Source organism: Octodon degus, unplaced genomic scaffold (genome assembly GCF_000260255.1).
Source record: "Octodon degus isolate 3935 unplaced genomic scaffold, OctDeg1.0 scaffold00092, whole genome shotgun sequence".
NCBI lineage: Eukaryota > Metazoa > Chordata > Mammalia > Rodentia > Octodontidae > Octodon > Octodon degus.
In genome coordinates this window covers 6,136,116-6,147,340 of record NW_004524668.1, presented here as the reverse complement: position 1 = coordinate 6,147,340, position 11,225 = coordinate 6,136,116, and positions in this window count along the sequence as shown.

Here is an 11,225-nt window from a genome sequence, read left to right as displayed (position 1 = left end):
CCTATTACTTTGTTTAGTGAAATTTTGTATCATTTCTAATACTATTTAATTATTTCTATTTTGCATGCTTTAAAGAGTCAAAAAATAAAAAGAAAGAAAAATCCTAAAAAAAAATAATAAATCAGGGCCCCCAAATTCAAAGACCCAATCCAAAAATGGGCATTTAAAATGAATATACACTTCTTTGATGAAGAAATGCAAATGGCAAGTAAATATATGAAAAAAGTTCAACATCATTGGTCATTCAAGAAATGCAAATTAAAACAACACCCCTGAAAGAATGGCTAGCATCAAAAGGTTAGCCAATAACAAGTGCTGGAGGGGAAGGGTGGATGTAGGGAAAAATGAACTGTTCTCCACTGTTGGTGGGAGTGCAGACTGGTGCAACCACTGTGGAGATCAGTGTGGAGACTCTTCAAAAAGCTAGGATTGAAGGTCCCATTCAAGCCAGCTACTCCCCTCCTGGGTATTTTTCCAGAATAACTGAAAACATCATCTCACAGTGATACATGTGCACTCATGTTTATAGCAGCACAATTTGTCATAGCCAAATCTTGGAAAAATCCAAATGCCCATCAACAAAGGAATGGATAAAAAAGATGTGATATTTTTACACAATGGAGTATTATTCAGCTATAAAAAAGGATAAAAATGAGTCTTCTTTCCATAAATGGATGCAACTAGAAATCATACTCTTTAAGTGAAATAAATCAGACCCATATGTGCAAACATCATATTGTCTCCCTAGTGTGAGAACCTGAGAGAAAAAAAAAATCTGAAGCATACAGTAGAAACTGGGAATAGGGAGCAAATCTGTTCAAAAGGAAAGAATTACTGAGTTGAGGAGAAGAACAGTAGAGGGGCTAGAGGAAAGATATATATCTATGTATGTAAGCAGGATGGTTTGGACAACTGTACTGTGGATTTCTGCTGGTCTATGGAAAGTAGCAGTTAATGCTTAATTTGTTTTGTCTCCTTTTTCAATTATTTTTCCTTTTTCTCTTCTTAATTTCTTATATACTTTTTCTTCTTCCAACTTTACGTGCACATATCTGATAAAATGAACAACTAATTTGAAGATGTTATGCATTACAATGAATACTGTGAAATTCATATTATTTTGTTCAGTGAAATTCTGTATGATTTGAAATTTTTCAGTTTTAATACTATTTTGTACTTTTTAAAAGATTTATTTATTTATTTATTTATTTGGTATAGGGTCTCACTATGCAGCTCAGACTCATAGTGATCCTCCTTTGTCAGCCTTCTAGTGCTGGGATTACAGGCATGCACCACCATGCCCAGTCTCTGTGGCCAGCTCAGTGTGCCCAGGGGTGGGGCTGGCACAACATGTGGTGCCAGGGATTGAATCCAGGTCCTTTTGCTTGCCAGGCAAGTGTTTAGTCTGCTGAGCTATCTCGCCATCCCTGCATTGTATTTTTGATCAGACCTAGTAAAGACATACAGAGGGCTTCCAGAACTGCTTTAGAAAGTGTCCAGAAAGATGGGATAGTGTGTTCAAACAGAGGAAGAATATTTTGAGGGGAATCTTTTACTGTAATAAATTTTAAAAACTTAAAACATTCACTCTATATTTCAATCACATTGCATACGTATGTCATACATCCGTCATGAACTGAAATATGCCTTTTTTTCTACCCTACATCTTCAAAATCTGGTGTCCACTTTTATACTTGGAGCATATCTCAATTTGACTTCAATCTGACATCTTCAGTGCTTAGCAGCCAATATGGGTAGTGGCCACCACACTGGACACACAAAGTTGCAGGTTGGTTGGTCAGGACACTGAAGTTTTCCCTTCCTGGGATTTTCTGTGTCTTCACATATTGTCCAGGTCTTGGGCTGCTGGAGACCAGCACAATGTGCTCCTGCTTCCATAGGATTGAGAACTTGACAACCTCTTCTAATGTTTCATTCATACTCACGAGACAGACATCCTTAAACTGAAATTGGCAAAGAGGTGGGATAACTGTGAATGATTATGCTAATCAGAACCCTAGGGACGGCATTCACTCCCCAAGTCTCACAGCCTCTACTGTGTGTGGGGAAGGACTTTAAGGAGCCTCATCTATCTGTGGGAAAGTTCTAGCAGCCAGAAATGCCACCCAGCCTGCACAACATCTTCTCCAGCAGTCATTGGACAAGAAAGCACACAACTCCTCAGTGAGGCATCTTCAGTGATGTTTGCCAGGAGGAAACCTAGAGCTCTTTTCTACAATCTAACATGAAGCCATGCTGTTTACAGACTCCTTGGAGAGTGCTATGTAGGTAAGACAGCCTTGGCCTGCTCAGGTATCTGGTCTACCCACCACTCCTTACCTGTGGGAAATTGGGCACAGCAAGAAGCTGTTCTGGTAGTATATTCCTATTAGTAAAATACAGCATTATGTTATAACAGGAGTGGTCAACCATTGTCCTTTTTAATGATATTTTACAAGGAAGGCTAACATATAAAATAGACAAAGCAGAGCTTTTCTGCTTGTAGTATGGACCTGATCTCTTTCTTAGAGATCAGTGAATAATTCTTTAACAAACACACAGTGATATCTCAGTTTATGAAGTTATTTTATTTTTCACTTTGGGACAAGATAGATACATCTGTGTTTGTGTGGGGAAGATGGCCATGGTCACGTTACCCAATGTGGAATTCGCAAATGGAAGCCAAATCTTGCCAAACTCTTTTTGTTTGTGAACCAAATTGTTTGCAAAGAGAAGCTTTTGTGAACTGTGGTGCTTCTCCATTGCATTTACTGTGCTGGGTGTCCAGCTCTGTTTTAAGTTTTTTACATTAATTCATTTACTATTTCATTTAAATCCTCTTAACATCCGAGGTAAATATTATTATGATTCACAATTTCCATGCAGCAACTGAGAACCAGAGAGGTTAGGTAGCTTGCCAAAAGTCCCACAACTAGTAAGTCACAGAGTTAAGATTCCAACCTAGATAGCTGTGTCACATTCCTGTCTTCTGTAAGCCTGTGACTCCACAGACCAGGATGTAACCCTCGGGCTAGATGATCTCTAAGGTTCCCTTTAGGTTGCCAGTCCGTCATCCTACCACAAAGTCTGGTTTATTGCTTTTTTATCTCACTGGGTTAAAATTCCCCAGAGCAGAATTCCATGCATGAGTGTGAAAGCGGTAGTGATATAGGAGAGTGATGAGGAGGTCACTCCTCTTATGTTGGCCTTTTGGTCATTTGTCTCTGTCATCATAGCAGGGGGCGGGGCATATTGTCCTTGCCTCCCTTCAAAGGTTCATGGGGCAAATGGCCATGAATTTGAGTAGTCAAGACTCTTCTGGAAAACTTATATGATGTACTTATGGGAGTTAGCTTCATAGAGTTAGCTTCATAGAGAAAGAGAAGGTAGGATAATGGTTACTGGGGCTGAGATGAGGGAAGAATCGGAGAGTTATTGCTCTGTAAGCACAGAGTTTCATTTGAGGACGGTGAAGGGCTCTTTAGATGGATAGTGATGATGGGTGCACAGTACAGTCTACCACTTATTCTCATATTCCAGGGAAGGAAGGCGAGGCACAGAGAGGTGAAGTAACTTGACTAAAGTTACACAGTCGGCGATCAGGGGAATTAGGGCTGAACCCAACAGGACCATCTTCTCCACTGGGCACAGTATGCAGTGCTGATAGTTCTTTTGAGACTCATAAATTGTTTGGTTTTATTGTGGTTAAAACATTTCACTGGTATATGTTTGATGATGAATACATTCATGTATAGTATTGGTATGTACAAACAGAATCTTTTTATGTTTTATTTTTTGGTACTAGGAATTGAACTCAGGGCCTCATACTTGCCAGGCAGGCACTGTACCACTGAGCTGTATCTCTGGCCCCATATACACATAAAATCTTTTTTCTTTTTTTGGCATCTATTTATGTATGTATGTATGTATTTATTTAATTATTTGGTACAGGGCCTCAGACTCGTAGTGATCCTCCTTTCTCAGCCTCCTCCTCCGTGCTGAGATTACAGGCATGTGCCACTATCCCTGGTTTGTGCCTGGTGTTCTGGGGCCAGCATGGCATGCACTACCAGGGACTGAACCCAGGTCCTTGTGCTTGCCAGGCAGGTGCTTAGACTTCCGAGCTATCTTCCCAGCCCTACGCATAGAATCTTGATCATTTTTTACTTCATCTTCTCCTTCCCTCTTTCTGATAAGTAATGATAATTAATATATAACAGTGAATTCAGTCTGGAATACTTTCCACTTCATTCCAACATAGTCAAGTTTAATGTTTAATTTTTTTTTTTTTTTAATGGAGGAAAATGACCCGCAGAGGCAAGATTTCCTAGGACTTTGAAGTCAAGGCCTTTGCTCCAGGCTCCTGCTTATCAACTTGATGTCAGGTAATCACTGAGGTCCCGACTTCTGTAAAATGGGAAGAACAAACAGTGTGTGCAGTTTATGATCCTGAGATTGCAGGGTCATTGTGCATGTCACCTTCCCAACATTCCTGAGGCTGAGCAAGGACTGTGTGGAAGAGCCTTCCAGCAACAGCAGGGCCTGAACTGCCTGTGAGAGCCAGCTGGCCGACAACTCGTGGGTTGCAACACCTCATCAGGCACACCAGCCATTCCACAGCATCTTCACAGCAGCCTCTGGAGAGATTCTGACATAGTCATCAGTCGGCCAGGCGAGATCCAAAAGCATCCAGAACTCCAGTCATTTCCACACTCTGTACACCCCTGGGGCCCTTTTCCATCTTAGTTCTATTTCTCTGGGAAAGGGGAAAAAAACCACTATGTTTTGAACAAGTGTAAAAGAAAGAACCCAGACGTGGAACTCTCAGCAACTGGCTTTGCAACCTGGCTCTGCCCGAAACAACCTGGGAGAAATCAGTCAACCTCTCTGAGCCTCAAAGCCCCCAGTGGCTGGCCAGACAACAGTACTGCACCACCCCATACTAATACCAGTTGTTCCACGATTACTGGAATGTGACTGTAGAAACATACACAGACTTGGAGATCACAGTCCTTTGGTTTTGCTCTAGTCTGAATGTTGGTATCTACTCAAAATTCGTATGTTGAAATCCTAATCCCCAGAGTGATGGTGTTAGTAGGAGGGGACTCCGGGAGGTTATGGGTGTTGAGGGTAGGGCCCTCATGCAAGGGATTGGTGTTCTTCTAAAAGAGGCCCAAGAGACATCCTTGTCCCTCTCACATGGGGATATACAGTGAAAAGGCCATATCTGATGAGCTACAACTTCCCAGTCTTGAGAACAGTGAGGACTAAATGTTTGTCAGTCATAGCTTCCCAGCTTGTGGTGTTTTTGTTGTAGCAGCCCAAACAGAAGGACGAGCTCTACTCACCGACCCTAACCCTTGAGGGTGTAAGACTTTCCCTCTCTAATTTTTTTTTCTTTTGTAAAATGGGGACTAGCGGTATCTGTCACAAAGGTGTATTGGGAAGATTAGATAAGATAATTAGACATGAAGCTCTTTGCAGTCTTGGACACAAAGCAAGTCCTCTAAAAAGATCAGTAGTTATTTTTATGATAATTGTTTCTTCATGAGCCCTATAGGCTTAGTACGGTTTCCTACTGTATGTGGCAACTACTCAGTGAATAGCTGTGGAATGAATAGATGAACAACGGAATGAATGAATAAATGAGTGAATGAATGAACAAGTCACCATCACTCTTAATCTGATACTCTTTGTCTTCCAAATCTCTATCGACCTAACAGTAACAGGAATTACGTTAGCTTCAAGATTGTCAAAATTCTTTTTTATTTCTTCTTGACCTGATCAAGTATAACTTTGACATACTCTTAAAATGTAGACGTTACCTCTGTGTTGGGTGGACTTACTTAGTCTTTTCTTTTCTTTTTTAATGTATATAGTTTGGTACAGCGTCTCACTATGCAGCTTGAACTCATAGTGATCCTCCTGTTTTCAGCCTCCCCAGTGCTAGGATTACAGGTGTGTGCCACCATGCCTGATCTTGGTGGCTGGCTCAGCGCACCTGGGTTGTGGGGCTAGTGCGACCTGTGGTGCCAGGGATTGAACCTTGGTCCCTACACTTGCCTAAGCAGGTGCTTAGTCCACTCAGCTATCTCACAGGCCCTTAGTGAGTCATTTCTTTGGGAGAGGGCTGGTGGGGAAGGGTCTTGCTACATAGTTCAAATTGCACAGCGATCTTCTTGCCTCAATCTGTACCACCACTCCTGGCAATGACTCATTTCTAACAGAGAAGAAAGCAAAAGGAACAGTGTGCAACTTCTAAGACCAGGTGCTAAGGCCCTTCCAGCTTCCAACTTGGTCTCTCTCTTGGATGGCCCACTCTGGGGTAGAATGGCCGCCAGATCATGAGCGTGCCCACACTGCTCTGCAGAGCTGTCGTGTCAGGTGTTCCAAGGCCTCCTGCCAGCAGCCGTGTGAGTGCACTACCAGTGCAGCAGGTCTGCCAGCCCCAGGGAAGGCTTCAGATGACCGCAGCTCAGGCCTACAACTTGACTGTAATCTCCTAAAACACCCCGAGCCTGAACAACTGGGATGTACCATGACCAGATTCCTGACTCACAGAATCTGGGAGATAAATAAATGTTTTCAGTTGCTACACTGGGGGATAATCTATCATATGGCAGTAGAGAAAACTAATGCAGTTTGTACAGGTATTTTTTAATTGTAATATTGAGGATTAAACTCAGGATCTTGTGTGTACCAGGCAAGTTAAGTACTCCACTTCTGGGCTACATTCTTTGCTCCTCCTCCAGTACTGCAGATTGAATCCTATGCCTTCACTCTGATATATATACCACTGCTGTTCTTGCCTATCATTTGTCTTTTATTTTGTTCTTTAGCAAACTTATGCTTTGGGCTTCTGACATAAGAGAAACTATACAGTAGTTAAGCTTGTGGGCCTGATTTATTTTACCTAACATTATGGTTTCAAGGCGCATCTATTTTCTTCCAAATGACTTAAATCCATCCGTCTTTATCACAGTAGTATTCCATTGTGTATAAATATCACATTTGCATTGCCCATTAATCTATTGATGAACATGTAGGCTACTTCCATGATTCAGCTATTATGAATTGTGCTTTTGTGCTTCAATGAGCATAAGTAAGCATGTATCACTGTAATGTGGTGTTTAAACTCTTTTTTTAAAAAAAGTATTTGGTTGTTACAGGGTCTCACTACACAGCCCATATTCACAGTGATCCTCTTATGTTCAGCCTCCCCAGCACTGGGATTACAGGCATGCGTCACCACGCCCGGACTCGGTGGACAGTTCAGCAGGCCCTGGGGGCAAGTGCCAGTGTGGCACGTGGTGCCAGGGATCAAACCACGGTCCCTGCACTTGCCTAAGCTTTCCTAAGCAGCACTTTAGTCTACTGAGCTATCTCACTGACCCCTTAAACTCTTTTTGGAAGAGCGACTGGGTCCAATGGATTCCCTTTCTCTTTTTTGTTTGTTTGTTTCTTTTCTTTTTTTTTTTTTAGGAATCTCCATTCCTATTTCCTTAGTGGCTCCCACCAAGAATACGATAGCTTCTTTTGCATCATAACCTTGCCAGTATTTGTTACTATTTGGTTGCTCGATGATAGCCATTCTTCCTGAAATCTTAGCCTTGTTTAATTTGTATTTTTATAATACAAATTTGCTGTTTAACTTTTTTATGTACGCATGGCCATTTGTACTTTGTATACATATTTTTTTCTTAGACAGGGTCTCACTACGTATTTCAGGCTATCCTTGAGTACATTATATAGTCCAGGTTTGCCTCAGACTTTTGCGATCCTTCTCCCTCTGTCTCCCGAGTGCTGGGATTATAGGCACGTGCCACCATGACCAGGTACATACTTTGTCTTCTGAGACGTGTCTATTCATTTCAATTGCCCATTTTCTGACTGGATGCTTTATTTTCACCCCCTGCTGTACTAAGATGTTTTGGTTCTTTTTTTTAAATTTTGAGACATGGTCTTGCTAAGTCTTTAAATCGCTCAAGGTGAAGGGCCAGCGAGATAGCTCAGCAGACTAAGCACCTGTTTAGGCAAATCCAGGGATTGGGGCTCAATCCTCAGCACCACATGACACAAGTCCCAGCTGTGTAGTGAGACCCTGAACCAAATACAGGAACGCATAAATTGTTCAGGGTGGGTTCAAACTGGCAGTCCTCCTGCACCAGCCTCTCAGAGTGCAAGGATCATAGATGTGTGCCATTCATCCCAGTTACTCTTTTTTTTTTTTATTTTTTTTTAAAGAGAAGAACTTTATTCTTTATTAAGATACCATGCTAGAAGTTATGAAGGATTTCTGTTGGAACCAGTTACTCTTCATAAAGGGTGGAAAAATGCTTTTTAAATAATATCTGGCTTATGAATATTCCTGACTTTTTATTCTCCACATTGCTTTATTAATATTGAGAAATCCTGAATTCCACTCTTTACTGGTGAAAGTAAATATTGTTAGATCATGCCTACTAACCGATGACAGATCCCTTCCACCTTGAGAGTTCAGGCGGACCGCATTCTGACATGGCATCGTACCCCCACTTGGCATCCCTGGATCCCCGGCTGGAGGGAAGTATCAGCGCGAGGGAGTTGCAAGCTTCTGTCCAGTCAGCAGCTCACATTTGGAAGCATTGCGTTGCCTATTTCAGGAGGGCTCACCTCAGAGAAAGTAGTCACTTGCTGACAGCAGCCAATCCTTCCACCTTATTTGGAGACAGCTTCAGAACTTTCCTTGGCTGGCCGGATCTCAGTGCTGACCAAAGAAGACTCCCAGAGGCCTATGCATGGGAGGAGGTCATGCCTGATAGAGAAAAGTGTCTGTGCCTGACAAGGCAGCTCTTCCCCTCTCACAGTGAGGATGTTAGAAATTGGGCTGCCCCAAGGGGTAAGGTGGTGTGGCTGGGGCGGCAGAGCTCCCAGGACTGTCAGGGAGCACCTGCTACGTATCAAATGCTGTAGCCCCGGTCAGGACCTAAAGGAGAAGGGACAAGAATTGGCCTTGGGAAAAGAAAAAGGAAAAAGAATTGGCCTTGGGTTCCTGGCTTAGTTGGAGAAGATGGGCAATCCATGGGACAGCTGCAATCCAGACCAGTAAGCCAAGGTTTTCAGATGCCCAAGATGAACAGAGAGGACAGAGAAAGGAAAGTTTGCAGACCTGAGCTGGTGGGGAGGAGAGAGTGGAAACGACCTCATAAAGAAGCTGCAGGAGGTTTTTCTAGGCAAAGGGTAGAGCAGAAGCCAAGGTTATCATGAAGTGAAGGGCGGCACTCCATCACGCCCAGTCTCAATTGCCGTCTCAGCGCGCCCCGGGGCGGGGCCGGTACCGCAGACCCGGGGATCGAACCCCTGACCCTTGAGCCTGCTTGCAGGGTCTTTAATCCGAAGAATTGATATTTTTAAGGACCGGCCAGATAGCTCAGCAGACTAAAAGTGCCTGCTTAGGCAGAGCGCAGCGCCTGGGGTGTGATCCCCGGTGTGCCGTGCTGGCCCCGCCCCCAGGACTCCCTGAGCCGGTGGTTGAGACAGACATGGTGGTGCATGCCTGTAATCCAAGTGCTTGGGAGGCTGGAAACGGGAGAATCACTACGAGTCCGATACACATAGTGAGATCCTACAGACTCTGTACCAAATACATTAAAAAAAAAAAAAAAAAGACTTGATATTTGAAGGAAGATCTCAATCAAGCCAGTGAAGCCACACGCAGCTTATAGAGAAGATCCCAGTGCAATGGCTGCTCCTTCTGCTTTTGCACTTGTCCTCTCCTGGGTCTCAGTCACCATCCTCTCTTGACCAGGCGGCTGCTGCCAGAGCTGCCTAACTGGACTACTCATTTCTACCCATTTCTGCTCTTGACCTCTAATCCAGACCCTACATGGCAGCCGCTGTGGCCCTTTACAAATACAAATTGGATCGTGTCATTCCCCTGCTTAAAGTCCTTGAAACATCTTCGATTGCTCTTAGAATACACTTTACCTTCCTTTCCCTGGGTCTGGAAAGGCCCCTTTGACCAAATATACTATCCCAAACCGTCCCATGGAGAGCCAGTCATCCACACAGCGCCTATGAAGCTTCCTCCTCCTGTGTGCCATTCGTGGTTCTTGGCGCTGAAGATCTAGTGGGAAACCAAATGCACGCAAACCCCTGCCTTGAGGAGTTTCTATCTTAACAAAGAGACTGCAAACAAGTCAAGTATGGGAACAGTGTCTGATGAGAATCAGTACTAAGGAAAGAACAGAAAGCTCGGGAGAGGGAACTGAAGGTGTTGGGGAGTGGTTCTGTGATTGTAAGCAGAGAAGGGTGATGTTTGAAACCTGAAGGCTGTGAGGCCTCAGAGCCGCCAAGGGGCTACGTGGAAGAAAAGCATTATTCAGTGCAAAGGCCTGAGGCACAGGTGGGCCTGGCGTATCCGAGGATTTCCAAGGAGCCCAACGGGATAGAAGGGAGCAGGAGGGGAGATTAGGAGGGGACAGGGACCGTGTCAGGAGAGCCTGACAGGCCCTGTTGCATCTTGGGAACTCCTTCAGGAATCTCCCTCCCTACCTCATCCCTGGCTCTTCCTATGCTGGCCTTTCGGGTCCCAGAGAGGCACTCCTGGACTTTACCATCACAACAGTCTTTTGTTTTCATAATGAGTGGCCACATATGCAACCTCTTGGTCTATTTTATTTTTCTTTTTATGTATTTAGTACAGGGACTACAGGGTCTCACTACACAGATTGGACTTCTAGTGATCCCTCAGCTTTCAGCCTCCCAAGCGCTGGGATTACAGGTGTACACCACCACACCCAGTCTCATTTGCTGTCTCAGTGAGCCCCCAGGGGCAGGGCCAGCACAACATGCCAGGGACCTAACCCCAGTCCCTGCATCTGCCCAACCAGGTGCTTTTAATATGCCGAGCTATCTGGTTGGCCCTTCACTTTGTCTATTTTCACTTAGTCTTTTGCTAAAACCCCAGCATCCCTGAGGACAGAAGCCCTATCTGTCTTTCTGACCACTGACCACTATAAACCCAGCACCTGGCAGGGCTCATACATAATTTCCTGAGGGAAGGAAGAAGCAGGGACCATCTGTGATTGTTACCTGGTTTGAGATCTATGGCGCTTGGGGTTTGCTTAGAGATTGGAAAAACATCCCCAGAAAAACGTGTGGGCTTTGACCTGGAGGTAAGAAGAGGTATATAGAAATAGTTTCTTTGTGTGTGTGTGTGTGTGTGTGTGTGTGTGTGTGTGTGT